At 40.9% G+C, this 14,789-nt stretch overlaps 1 protein-coding gene across 4 annotated transcripts in view; it reads left to right on the top strand.

Moving 5' to 3' along the window:
- Positions 1–14,789, top strand: part of ADAMTS10 (ADAM metallopeptidase with thrombospondin type 1 motif 10) — a 296,280-nt gene that overhangs the window by 42,417 nt on the left and 239,074 nt on the right. For 3 of the 4 annotated variants that reach the window (XM_072113884.1, XM_072113881.1, XM_072113885.1), the window contains exon 2: positions 8,901–8,965. The gene's annotated coding sequence lies outside the window, so the exon portion shown is untranslated. Of the gene's footprint in view, positions 1–4,833; positions 4,945–8,900; positions 8,966–14,789 lie in introns of all 4 variants that reach the window. The other variant, XM_072113882.1, reaches the window with a different exon arrangement.

Here is a 14,789-nt window from a genome sequence, read left to right as displayed (position 1 = left end):
GCAGACTTACCCGGTCCATTCCCGATCCAGCGGTGCATTCTGTGTGGAGGATTCGGGTTCTACCGGAATTCACTAAGGTAGTTCCCCCGACGTCCGCCAGGTGTCGCTGCTGGAGTTCGTCGGAGTGCACTGAAGTACACCAAGCCAGGCTGGGTGCAGGTAAGCGCGTGTCCACACATTTTTTTTCTTAATTACGGCGGTTACTCCGAATCCGATGGGTCTTCCGACGGGCACGCCCCCCCGATTTCCGCCGCACACATGCCGGCGCCGATGCGCCACAATCCGGTCGCATGCGCCAAAATCCTGGGGCAATTCAGGGAAAATTGGCGGAAAACGGTAAAATTTGTGTAATCCGACGTAAAAACACGATTCAGGCCCTTAGTAAATGACCCCCATTGTGTTTATGATTTTGACAGTTTATTTATATTTATATCAGTTCTAGGGAAAGGGGGGAATTTCCTCCTAAATCATTACAATTCGCAAAGCGCACAGTTAAAACGAGACAGCCTCGGGTCTTTGCAAGACTGTCTTGCTCGGTTTTATAGTAGTACTAAAAGCTCAATTGGACCTATGCAAGATATACTAGAGATAACACTTTTTGTTGTAAGACAAAAGCAAAAACAGTAGGATTATTATACAAACTGAATGGAGCAGAGGGGTTTGGAATGAAGGGATGGGAAGGGAGGGGAAGGGTTTGGGGGGATGCAAGACAACCAGTCGATAGTTGACCAGGGGATCCCGCCATCTTTTTGAAGCCAAGATAACTCCCGCGATCAGTGTTACCGGTAAGTCTTTGCTGCAGAAAAGACTTACCGGCTATCACGGATCACATCTGGAAGGGGTTAAACAATCCTCTGGAAGGGGTTAAGCAATCCGGATCGGATGTCATTCTGATCCGGACTGTTAGAGGAGGTGCCTAGCTGTGCAGAACTTAGTGCGGGCTGATGTACAAACCTGACTGTCTAGCCAAGGCACCTTAGTGATCGAAGGAGATAAACCCATATGGGTGGTTACTAAGGAGTTAAACACATTTGATGACAAGTTACTATTAAAGTCCTTTGATGTGGTTATATGGAGTGTTCGGAGACAGATGAGGAAGCAGCCAACTTAAAACAGAAAACTTGGAGGATGTATAAGCGGCTGTATTATGGATGTATTATGGCCATAGGTGAGTGGACAAAATATACCCCCACTATATTAAAACCCCCATCTGGGAGAGGTATAAATGATGGAAGCAGCAAAATGTCCTTTTCTTGAAACAGTTATATGTAGATGTCAACAATCTCCTTTCAACAAATTCAGGAGGAGTTCGAGTCTGAGGTTCTTTTTTCTTTCAATATTTGTAAATCAGACATGCAATCCAGACACATTTTGACATTATGTTTTCTTCCATTTGTGTGATGCAGGGAGTAGTACCAGCAGAAAACATGAGGGGTCTTATTTCTTTGTTATATAGTGTACTACTGGACAAGATACTGGGAGATCAGATGGCTGAGACACATAATAAGTGGGAAGTGGCTGTAGGCAGAAGCGATAGAATAAACAGCGGTACTATGACTGAATGTAGCGCAGAGGTGATCACTATTGTTTCTTATTCATAAGGTAAACAGGACACCTATGAAGCTCTGGAGGATGGGATTAAGAAGGGATGCCAACTGTCCACAGTATTAGGATGATATGGCAGATGATATGCACATGTTCTGGCCATGCCCGGCAGTGGGACCCTTGTGGATAAAAGTAATAAGGTTGATCAATACAGCATTCAGCAAAAGGGCTTCGGAAAACCCCAAATTATGTATGTTAGTATGTGTAGGGGAATTGGACATAAACCAGTCAGAACACTTGAAGCAAGAACATATTCATGTTTTTCTAGTCCATATACAGGCGGTCGTTGGGTTAAATACGAGATAGTTTCTGTAGGTTTGTTCTTAAGTTGGATATGTATGTAAGTCGGAACTGCATATTTTATAATTGTAACCCCAGCGACATTTTTTTTGGTCTCTGTGACAATTGGATTTTAAAAATGTTGGATTGTCATCAGAACCAGGATTAAAGGGAACCTACCACCCAGATTCTACCTATAAAGGTAGAAGGGATGGTAGGTGGATGAATGGGACATGAGGATAAAAATGGGCTAATCCTCACGTCCCGGGTGTCTTTTATAAAACTTTATTGCCGGCATATGTAAATTTTATTATGAGGCTACTAGTCGCGGCTACTCCACGCCCCAGTAGCCACGTTACTCCGCCTACCATTTAATCTTCGGCGCGCAGCTCCTCGTAGCTGCGCGCCCTCGTCCTGGTCCCCTGTGTTCTGCGCATGCGCAGAGCGCAGGCCTTCAGCTGCGCAGCCGCGGCTTCAGGGCCGGGCTACTGCGCATGCGCAGAAGGCCGCAGATGCCGGGGGACCAGGACGAGGGTGCACAGCTACGAGGAGCTGCGTGCCGAAGATTAAATGGTAGGCAGAGTAACGTGGCTACTGGGGCGTGGAGTAGCCGCGACTAGTAGCCTCATTTCCGGCTACTCCACTCCCCTGTAGCCGCATAATAAAATTTACATATGCCTCCAATAAAGTTTTCTAAAAGACACCGGGGAAGCGAGGATTAGCCCAAAAATGGGCTATCCTCACGTCCCATTCATCCACCTACCACCCCTTCTACCTTTATAGGTAGAATCGGGGTGGTAGGTGCCCTTTAACAATAAAGCTTAATTGCAAGCACATGTGATAACTGTTATAGCTGTTTATTGTAGCCCAAGGATGAAGTACAGTAAATTACCAACATCCAGAGGTCCATTTGTAACTAGGGGTCGTCTGTAAGTTGGGTGTTCTTAAGTAGTAGACCCCCTGTAAAAGCTTTTCAAGAATTGATTTGGCTCGGCGAAATTACCTAATGGGGCACATTTACTTACAGGGTCACCGGAGTTCACAGAATTGTCCGAATATAATGCCCCTTGCCGCGATTCACCAAGATCGTGCGGCTGAAGTATTGAATGTGTTGCTTCCCCGCTCGGGTCCAACAGAGTTCACCATCCTTTCAGTGGTGCATCTAAGTGCTTGGGCTTGCGACACAACTTGAATGTTAAATCCCACACTCAGTCCGAATCAAACAGACTATCCGACGGCACGCCCGCTATTTTGTGTCGCATGGAAGCCAGCACAGCTGCGGAACAAACAGGGTCGCCTGTGCCACAATCCCAGCACATGCACTTATTGAATACCCGTGCAAGCCGTTTTAACCGCGAAAATGGTGCACAGTCCGACAAAAGTGCGTGTACGACCTTTAATAAATGAGCCCCACAATGCCAGGAGAGGCTAAATGGTTTATAAGAGTAACATATGCCTGGGAGGTTAAGAAAATAAGGGCATGGTCTTTTTTAGAATGGTGCTAGAATAAAAAGAGCTAGAAGAAATGGAAAAACTTTGAGTTTCTTTTAGATGAGGATAAAGAGCAGTGGGGAAATGTTAGAGTTATAGAGTTAGGTATCAGAGTTAGGAAATGTAGAAAATGAATGAATTAAATAATTTCCAAATAGAGTTATGAAGGAGGAATGTAAAAATATGCTGGAAGTACCCTTGAATATACCTGAGGTGGTAAGAGCTTTACCAAATAATAAGTCACCTGGACTGGACAGTCTGCCTGGAGAAGTATATCAAAGGTATGAAGATTTGATGGTATTGAAAGTCTTTGGATCGTTGTTTGAAATGGATGAATTGCCCACTTTTTTGTAGGAGGCAGATATATTATTGAAGCCTAAGGAGGGTAAAGATATTCTAGTTCCTGAGGCATAAAGATCCATCTTGGTGCAAGTTCTAGCGAGAAGATTGGGTAAAGTCATAACAGAGTCAGTGAAGGTCAGTGTGGCTTTATGCCAGACAAGACTATGACTTGTAATTTGAGGAACTTGTATGTATGTATGGAATTCCCAGCATCTCAGAGTGTGTGAGGAGGTGGAGGTGAGGGGTGGGGGGGTGATCCTCTCACTCAATGCAACTAAAACCTTTGATAGAGTTGAATGGAAGTTTTCTGGGCTGCTTTGAAAAAGATGAGTTTTAAAAAAAATTAAATATGGACTGAGCCTTATTGTATATTTTTAAAAATTCACCAGTAAAAAATCCTGAACAGATTTTTGGAAATATTTATATTCTTCATGGGGCCATCGGGGGGGGGGGTCGAATTTACAAATTGAAGACTGTACTATCTTGCACCACAAGTCACAGCTATTTTTAAAGAAACCCAAGAAAAAATAACATAGTGTTTTCTTGAACAGCTCAGGTTACAGGGTCGTGACTTGACGTTTGGTGAAGTGGTGGAGTTGGGTCATTGGGTCAAAAAAAATTTTGATTCTTTGATTTATTGTTAGAGGGATAAGATTTATTTCACAATTTATAGAATGGGAAATTTAAAAATGAAGTGTTAACAGAGAAATATTGCTATTAATTAAATAGATTTTTTTTATATTATACATTGCAATGGATTTGTTGGAAATGGGGGATTACACAACCAGTTTGATAAGGTTATGGTTAAATAAAAGTAAATTAGCTAGAAGTTACCAAATATTATTACAGGAAACTAATTGTTGATTGCATTGGAAGTCTCTACAAAAGTGGGGAGAAGATATTGGATATCATACAAATGGTGAGGCAGTTTGGAAACATGTTTTGAATACTCCACTACTGGTTTCTAAAAATGGTTTTCTCAGAATTACTTAATATTTTATAATTCACAGATTGCACAGGACACTGTAGTGGCTATTCAAAGTAGGATGTAGAGAAAATGATTTTGAATTTTAAACTTGATCTAATTTATTATTACTAATTTATGCATATTTACAGATATTTCTACGTTAGATATGATAACTCACATACCCGCCCCCACTGTCTCGTGATCCATAATCACAACCTTGCTGTTGGTGTTACGTTCCAGTCTTCTCCCATTCCTCCACTGTGAGTACGATACTATAAAAATCACATTTAAGATGTAGTTTTTAACTTGTTGTAGTGCTGGATCTTACTGAATTTATCTTTTTTTAAGAAGACTGTTAGGCAATAAATCAGAGCAATTAATAATTACACCTTTACTGACCCTATATCCAGCAGCATTAAAACAAAATAATTAGTACTGATACTGATACTTCACTCAAGAACTACAGGAATGCAGTGAACACAGACACTACAATTTAGGAATTCATGGATCCAGAGAACAGACACACCACATTTTAGGAATATATGAATCCAGTTAAATCAAACACTGCAATTTTTGAATACACAGATCCAGTGAAGACAGGCACTGTTATTAAGGAATACACCAATGCAGTAAGAATGTTGCTACTTCTTATGCAGTAATTTGTATCCTGAAAAGGGCAATTATTTCTGTCTCTCACAGCCTTCTCTTCATATCCCCAACCTGCCCTCAAAAAAAATTATGCTATTATTAACCCCCCCCCTTCCGATGACATGTCATCTCACTGCAGACAATATCTCCCTCAGACATCTTACTGCAAGGAGAGGATAGAGAATGTGGGAGGGGGAGGGGCAGGAGCCAGGAGAGCATTGAATATATTACAGAGCAGAGTTGTCATTTGAAATTTTCCTCCCTGGGACTCACTGGCAGGGAGCAAGGTACAGTTTCACATACTTTATTTCAACCATATAACACAGACATTTTTTTAAAACATATTTTGCATATAGAACTATGTCTATAGCAGCCTTTTTCATGATAAAATTAGAACTCTGGTGACAGGTTCCCTTTAAAGGTCTGAAGTGAATGTTTTGTATGGAAGATTGCTGTAAGGTTTAGTAGAAAAAAAACATTTATTACAAAATAAATGTTTTTTTACACATTTTTTTACACATTATTACAAAAAACAAAAAAACACAGATAAGCAAGCAAAAAAAAAAAAAAAACTCAATAAACAGGACAACAGAAAACATAAAGTTCCAAAACTGATGGCTCAGGCACAGGGTCTGAGGCTGTGTATCTGTATTTGCTGGAACCCTGAACTCTGAATCCTTCCAGTCGCGCTGGAATCATGTTTGTTTCCTACCAGTGGATCTGGAACCCACCTTGTGTCCGTGCCAGCAGCCCTGGACCAGGTGTCCGTGCCAGGTTTCCTGTGTCCGTATCTGCAGCCTTTGGACCCTGTGTCTGTGCCAGCAGTTTAGGAACTTTATGTTTTCTGTTATCTGGTCCTGATTTTGGTTTGTTCGTTGCTTGCTTATCTATGTTTTGTTTTGTAATGAATGTTTTTTCTACGAAACATTAAAATTGCAGAGGCAGATTGCAGAGTGTGGAAAGCATACATGAGTCTTCTGAAAAAGAAAGGGCAACATCAAACTGCTCAAAGTGGTATAAAAGAAGAAAATTACACTTTGTGTATTGAAGCTACATTTAATACCAGTACAGGTACATCTGCAAGCCATGTATGGTGTATAGACTCTGGTGCCACAAGCCATATGACTAAAAAAAGTAAACTAAACTAAACTAATGGTTGATATATGACCTAATATGGAATATGAGATATGAAACCAGAACGTTTGCAGTAAAGGATGTACTATATGTTTCAAATCTTAAACGCAACTTGCTATCAGTGAAGAATCTGACAAGACACAGAAATATAATGACACTTATGGATGACCACTGAATCATCAGAAGAGATGCTCATACTTTTGTAGAAGGAAATATTAAATCTGACCTGTGCCAGCTGAAATGTCAAGAAACTCTTTATACTGGCAAGCATGAACAACAAAAAATCTCTATCCTTACATGACACAGACCTCTTGGGAGAAGTGATTCAAAAGCAACAATAAGGAATCTAGTGGTTCATAGCAAAGAAGAAATTCCGGAGAAACTAGAAGAGTACTTAGCCAAAGTATCCAACAGTCTTGGGAGAATGCCAAAGATACAAGGTGGTGACAACGGGACTGAATATACGTACAAGTCATTCTTTTTTTTAAAACATACTTTATTAGAGTCAATTCTATAAAGGTCTTCTATAAAGGTAGCATACGTTGCTTTTTATACAGCTGCGGATGACAAGTATTGAAAACAAAACACAAAAGGAGGAACAAGGATGGCTACTGCCTATGAAGCCTATATGCCAGCATGTACAAGACATGGCAATATGCAAGGAGTTTGTGGACAGTCCCTTGGGGCTCAATTCAATCAGAAAAAAGAAAATGAAAGCTTCGGAAATCATTCAATATTACAAAATAAGAATGGCACTCACCAAATGACTGTGTCTTCTTAATTCATCTTACAGAAAAGCAGTGGAGGCACTTTAATACATAGCAGCTACTACTTGCCCAGATATCACAGCTACAATGGGAATTCTCTGCCATTGCATAAGTAAGCCACATCAAAAAGACTGGAATGCATTTAAGAGTCTAACAATATCTTAAGCAGACTCAAGACAAGAATAAAGGATATCCGCAAATGGAGATCTAAAACACACAGGTAATATGGACATATACTGGGCTGGAGATTTAAGTGATTAAAAGTCTGCAAGTGGTTATTTATTCAAATGAGTCGAAATTCAAATTTTTTTGACCAACATAAAACAGGTTGCATTGTCATTTGCAGAGGCAGAATATGTCTCTACCCCTCATTCCTGTCAAGAAGTGATTTAGTTGAACCAATGGTTACAGGATCTTGGTGAACCACCAACACAACCAGTAATGATTTATGAATACAATGAAGGGTGTATTAGGGAACCTGTCACCACATTTTTCAAAATATAACAAATATAGCTAGAGACCGGTTCCCCATGAACGCCCACACATGGCCACTGGAGCGGAGACAAGAACGAGTACAGGTAAGTGGCGCAGGCACGGCACTACCGGGCAGAGAGGGTCACGGGTGAGCCCGCGACCTATTTCTCTGGTCGCCCATGACAGTATGTGTGGTCATTACTAATATAAGTTCTATTCCTGAATAACTCTTGGACGGTGCCCTGAATGACCTGCTGCTAACACTAAGAGAATTCCAAATTGTGGAACAATTCCACAACAGATCATAGCTGGATTTATAACCCTGTATAGAAACTCTTGCAGATTACCTGAAAATACTGATTTCATTTGCACCCTAAATAATAAAAGCATGTGGCAATTTACTATGGGTTTGATACTTTTTTCACATTTTTGATTTCAGAAAAAAGGTTTATAAGTGCTGATCAAAAAGGAACTCTAGTTGTGGTGGGCATACCTGCAACATTTGGCATCCCCATTCATGGGACTTAAAGGGGTATTCTCGTCTCGGCATTCACATTCAGTTTCATTAATCTGCCATATATAAACATTTCTTCAATTGGATGTTATTAAAAAAAATGATCCTGTGTGAAGATAATTTCCCATAAATGTAGTCATGTTGTCCCTTAGAAACGAGATAGCTTCCTCGGATACGACCACGTCACACTCTGGCAGCGGTGGCCAGACTTGCGCTAAAGGGTCCTGCCGGACCACCAGGATTCAGCAATCATTACCACAGGACGGCTGTGCGACATGTAGTAACTCCAGGACATTTCATATACAATAACCTTTTGTTTATTTGTGCAATCACTCTTAGCAGAGGTGGCCGTATCCGAGGAAACTATATCGTTTCTAAGGGACCACATGACTACATTTATGAGAAATTATCTTCACACAGGAACATTTTTTTTAATAACATCCAATTGAAGAAATGTTTATTAATGGCAGATTAATGAAACTGAATGTGAATGCCGAGACGAGAATACCCCTTTAACTCTCACCTTTGCTTACCAGGGAACAACCTTGATAAAAAAAAATGTCTGCTTTTGTGTAGATTATAATAAAACTGTATGGTTTTCATACACAAAGTACAATATCTTACCTAAGAATGTCAACCAATAAATGTATTACTAACAATAAAACAATTTTTATTATAGCTTTACCACTGTCTAGGATACTCTGACTGAGATACCACCTGTGGAAAGAAGAATAAGCAAAAACGGTAAGCTCCATTTGTTCTTTTCATTTCTGAAATGTTCTAGAAGCAGAAAAAGTTACATACTGTAAAAACAGTGCTAAATTAAAGGGAACCTGTCACCAGATTTTACCCCATTTAAAGGGGTTTTCCCATCATGAAGATAATTTTTAACCCTTAGCTTCACAATTTTACACAGTTTTATTGCTGTTTCAGCTCATATCACTCCCTAGCCTGGCTAGGGAGACACATTGGGGCTTATTTACTAAGGGTTGCGGATTGCACTTTCGTCAGACTGTTCACACTTTTCGGGATTTGCGCAGCCTTGGTGGGTATTTAACAGGGGTATTCAGTGGGATTGTGTCGCACGCGATCGGATTGTGGCGCAGCTGCGCTGGCTTTCATGCGGCATAAATCAGGGGAGGGGGCGGGCCGTTGGGCGATCTGACTGATTCGGACTGAGCATGGGATTCAACATTCAAATTTTGATACAAGACTTACATGCACTTACATGCACCAGGAAGGAGAAGGTGAACTCCGTCGGACCCGATCAGGGAAGCGACACATGCAGGATATCGAGTGCACGATCTTAGTGAATTGCGGAACAGTGCATGATCATCGGGCAATGCACTTTTGTGAACTCCGCAGGACAAGGTAAGTAAATGTGCCCCATTATGATCCATCTAGTTCTGTGAGATGACAATGTGGTTAGATAATCAGGGTTTATATACACTTTTATTTAGCTTTTGAACATTGTACTAGTATCTGACAACATAGAAACAGAGATGAGACAATTCAGAGATGATGAGATCCATGAGATGGCCAATGCACACAACGATACAGCTCTCCTACATCTCTGTAATTCCACAATACACTAGATCTGCTGTGCCTTCCTCCCCACATAAAGAACTTATCTGTTTGTAGCTCTTAGTGTTCCTCATGCTGCTGCTGCTGCCGCCGGCAGTAACTCAGTGGGGGTCATTTACTAAGGGCCCGAATCGCGGTTTCCCTACGTGTTACCCGAATATTTCAGATTTGCGCCGATTGTACCTGAATTGGCCCGGGATTTTGGCGCACGCGATCGGATTGTGGCGCATCGGCGCCGGCATGGGCACGCCGGAAATCGGGGGGCGTGGCATTTTTCGTTTTTAAATGCGGCGGTTTTTCCGAATACATCGGTATTTGGAAAAAAACGCCGCATTTAAAAACCAAAAATGTGTCGCTTGGGACGCACTTACCTTCACTCAGCGGGCTCGGTGAATTCCGCCGCGTTCAGATGCTTTTCAGCGCAGCAGCGCCACCTGGTGGACGGCGGAGGAACTACCTTATTAAATCCCAGCCGGACCCGAATCCAGCGCAGAGAACGCGCCGCTGGATCGCGAATGGACTGGGTAAGTAAATCTACCCCAGTGTCTGTGAATCAGTGTGAGCTTTGTCTTCAACTGCAGAGGGGCGGAGCTAGAGGCAGAGAGATTGAAACTCAGCTTCACTGCCATGACACAGAAATCCAAGATGGCTTCCCTGACCCTAAGTCAGGTTGGAATTCTGTGAAATGCTGTATTATTGTTAATAACAGTGAATTAGAAAATGTATTATTTTGTTATTCTGAGTACATTTAAGCCCTTAACGCTGAAGCCACTTTTCACCTTCCCGATGTCACTATAAGTGGTTATAATTTTGGAACACTTTAACATATCCAATGATTCAAGAAAAGAGAAAAAGATAGAGCGCTTTCATGTGCAGACTATTTCAATGAAGAATATATTAACCATCAATTAGTTATGCTCTCACCTTGTTTGGTTGTGCAGACTGGCACAACGCATATAGGGGTTATTTGAACCAGTGGTCCGCAACCGTAGGGGTAGTTCCCAAACTCCAGGTCCACATCTGTTTGTCTGGAAGCTATGTAAACTCCAAAAGTTTCCCCAAGGAATATCAGCACTGGACACAGTGCATAAACTTGCTTTATTTCTTTTTTTAAATCGTATCATCATAAAAACATGATGATAAAAACTACCATAAAACATGGATGGGTTTAAAGCAATACGCGTTTTTTTACTTTATTAGACTTCTATAGGGAATGTTTGTGTTAGGGGACTTTTACTTTATTTAATTAATTCTTTTTATTGAAAAAACTTTATTAAGTGTTTTTAACTTTTAAATTGTACTTTCTAACAGATGGGCTTGAACAAGCGATGCTCTTCTTCATCTAACACAGTGTAAAACAGATGTATTACACTGTGTTATGTGCATGCTCAGTGTATTACAGCCGGAGGCAGGACCCGGCTCCAAAAGAGGATGCAACAGCCATTTACGTAAAATGCCCCTTACATGCCGCGGTCAAGCGGTCAACCTGAGTCTCCAATCACAGGTATTACAGGCGGGTGTATCACTCCTATTGCTTCCTTTTTCTTTTTTTCGGCAACTTTTTGTGCAACTTTTTGCATTTTACGACTTTTTAGGAGCAGAATAAAGCAGCTACCACAGTTGGCTGCCTCAAGGATTTAATGCAGTGTGCTGTATTTATCTCTGTAGCCCAGATGTTTGTTCAACTTGTGCAACTTTTGGGCTTGGAATTGTCCCATTCATGAGCCTAATAAATCCCAAACAGAGCATGCTAAAAACAGACTTACTTTTTGGTAAACTACTATTTGGGACTAAAAAGTTGCACACCAGCATGATACATGTGCCGCATTTTGGCTACCAACGATTCTATGCGTCTTATTTTCACTGGATGTCTTATATTTTGATGAACAGAAAAATCAGATTTAATTTTGAACAAAAAAAATTTAATTTACTGCAGTTTCCACTAATAAACTGTATTTCCATTTACATCAATGTATACTACATTTGTCAATCCTGGTATTTTAAGTCATATCATCATCTTCTGGACATCATAATAACTCTCCAAACACTGAATTTCATGATGAATTTCTTGTGACTCCATTTCTTTTTGAATAATTGGTCCCAAATCTCTCATTTTTAGTGATATCACTTTCCATAAATGAGCCCTTGTTGCCCAGGAAGCTGTGTGTAGCTCAATTGTAATGCAACAGTTAGTGATTTTCTTCAATTAACTCTTCGCCCAGGTCACAACCTCTATAATTGATCTACTTATACTAATGTATGGAGTGAGGGGAGCTGTAGCGATGACTGCCGCTAGGTCTTATTTTCAAGGGAGGCCTTATATTTATAAGCTTGAAAAAAAGTGTGCTTATTTTTGGGGGGTGCCTTATTTTGAGGGTATTTAATGGCATTTTTATGAAAGGGCAATTCCATTTATTATATTTTGTTAAGAATGAATGGCTTAACCATAAGAACCTTAAGATGAATGGCTTGACCATTATATATTATTTTACCTCTTGTGTCACCCCACTCTTCCTCATAAACTGTAAGCTCTTGCGAGCAGGGACCTCACTCCTCTTGTTCCATATGACGGTTTGTGCTCTGTCATATTTTATTATATTTGTATTTATCCCCTATTATTTGTAAAGCGCTACGGAATATGATGGCGCTATATAAATAAAGATTATTATTATTGTGTGGAGCCTTTGGAAATGGACCGGTATTTCGGGCAGGTCCCATAGACAACACACCTTGTGCAGGATGTGAGTCCTGCCTTTATATAGAAATATGATAATTGGATTTCCTGTTTACAGACTGGATTGCAGCACCAGTAATGTATTAACTGTTAAAGTGCCAGTGCTGCAGTACAGCAGGGACATGCAAAGTTCTTTCATCATATTCCTTAGTACTTACAGATCATGGGATACATAAACATATAAAATAAGACATTACTGAGTTATAACAAAGTCAGATGAATTAGCAGGAATGAATCCCCTGCTTACATTCTATGAATCTTGGTATAATGTAAGAACTCCCCTTCTGTACAACGTGTGCTATCTGTGGGAGAGGCCAATATATGGACCCATTTTCAAGTGCAGTGTGTGTAGGAGGCCTTAGTAGGATTCTTAAACCTTCTGTGCGCACATTGCCTGTCATATTCCACACCTAAAAGCCTCCAGTGTCTGCTTCCCTTGGGCTGAGCTCTCCTTTGCTTTTTTTTTTACTTTTCCCTTTCATTCTTTCCCACGCTCAGCTTTTGCTCCCCACTCACATCTGTTCATAATCTCTGTCGTCATGTTCTCTCTTCACTTTTCCTCTTCTGCTCCCAATGTGCTCCTTTCTGCTCAACAAAGCTTATTGTTTATGAGAAGTCATTCGGTGTGATCCGTGCATTGTGACCGGATGATTTTCCATATTTTGTACATTGAACGTGTATATATTTTTTCGGCATCATGAAAAAAACTGGAACCATGAACTCTGGTCATCTATTCAGAGACAAGGTGACATCTGTGTGCTATCTAATTTTCACAAATCTACTCCAAGGCTAGAAGAAAAAGATAGAAAAACTTAAAAACACACAGAACCTGCAGTACATTTTTCATAATAAAAATGTTTTTTTGTATGCAAAAAAAAAAAACTATACATTTGTCTGAATGAGCCTTTAGTCTCCAAACAAGTCGGACATACTCAAATATACTCAGGATAACAAAATAACACGTGCTCTAATTCACTGTTATTAACAAAAATACAACATTTCACAAATATAATTCCAACCTGTCTCTATCAGTCCTGGTGTGCAATTTTGGTTGCCCCGGGAACCATATGTTCTATGGTCAGGCAGGGCAGATTATTCTCAGACTAGCGTCTCCTGTCTGCATGATAAGTCTGCCCCCCATCTATTATAAGTTAAAGAGAACCCGTCATGCAAAACAACCCCTCTAAACTAAATATATTTTCATAAACTGTCATTAGAGAGCATTGCCTCTATCCCTTCATTGTCCCTCTACATGCCTGTAAACCTAAGCAATGAGGTCCTAAAGCTGTATGCAAATGACCTGTGAAATGTCCAATGAAGCATTAGCATATTCAAGCTGTCCACTCTATTCATGAGTGGGAGGTACAGCCACACCCCCAGTGCATGACTGACAGCCTGTATAATGATGTGAGGCTGTATAATGATATGCTTCCTGGTGCTGGCGCCCCCTGCAGCCTGTGTGTGCATGTGTGTGTGTTTAGGAGAGATACAGCAGCTCCAGGCAGCCATGTTACAGCAGAACATGTCAGATTCATGTGTAGCTGATGTCTGTGTCTCTCACCTGTATATTAGGAGGATGCAGCATGTCAGCAGATGCAGCACACACTAGCAATACTTTACTATACATTACACACAGACATGAGCAGGGGGAGGAGAGGGGAGGGGGAACAGGGGTGACATCACTGCCTCTGACCATGTGACCAGCCTCATTTACATGATAAAAAATAGATGATTTTACAATGAATAATGTATGAAATAACTAGATAAAGGCTGGGATGGGATCCTTGTGAGCTGCTCCAACAGGTAGAGGTGACAGGACTAGTGGCAGAGACCTGATGACAGGTGTCCTTTAAGCTCACACACTCACAAGCAGCAGTAGCGTGCAAAGACTTACTCTACATGCAAGGTAAGGTCAGCTGAGAAATAGTTTAGCTGACAGTGTGTGTTAAAGGTGAGTTAGGGGAGTGTCATTGTGTGTTACCCCATCTCATGGATCTAATCATCTCTGATATGCCTCATCTCATTTTTTCTATGTGTCAGATACTAGTAAATTAGCTAAATGAAAATGTAGGTAAAACCCGGACCCTGATAATCTAGGCACATTGTCAGCACACATGGATCATAATGGGGCCAGATTGAGGATTTCTGACACACATTTTTCATGAATCTGGCTCTCCCTGCACTGCCCTGACAGAGTGCACAGACTGTTTTTGGTGCATCTTTAACATAGGGCTTGGGACACACTTCTGT

This window comes from Engystomops pustulosus, chromosome 1, assembly GCF_040894005.1.
Source record: "Engystomops pustulosus chromosome 1, aEngPut4.maternal, whole genome shotgun sequence".
Classification (NCBI taxonomy): domain Eukaryota; kingdom Metazoa; phylum Chordata; class Amphibia; order Anura; family Leptodactylidae; genus Engystomops; species Engystomops pustulosus.
This window is presented reverse-complemented; position numbering and strand designations above follow the sequence as displayed.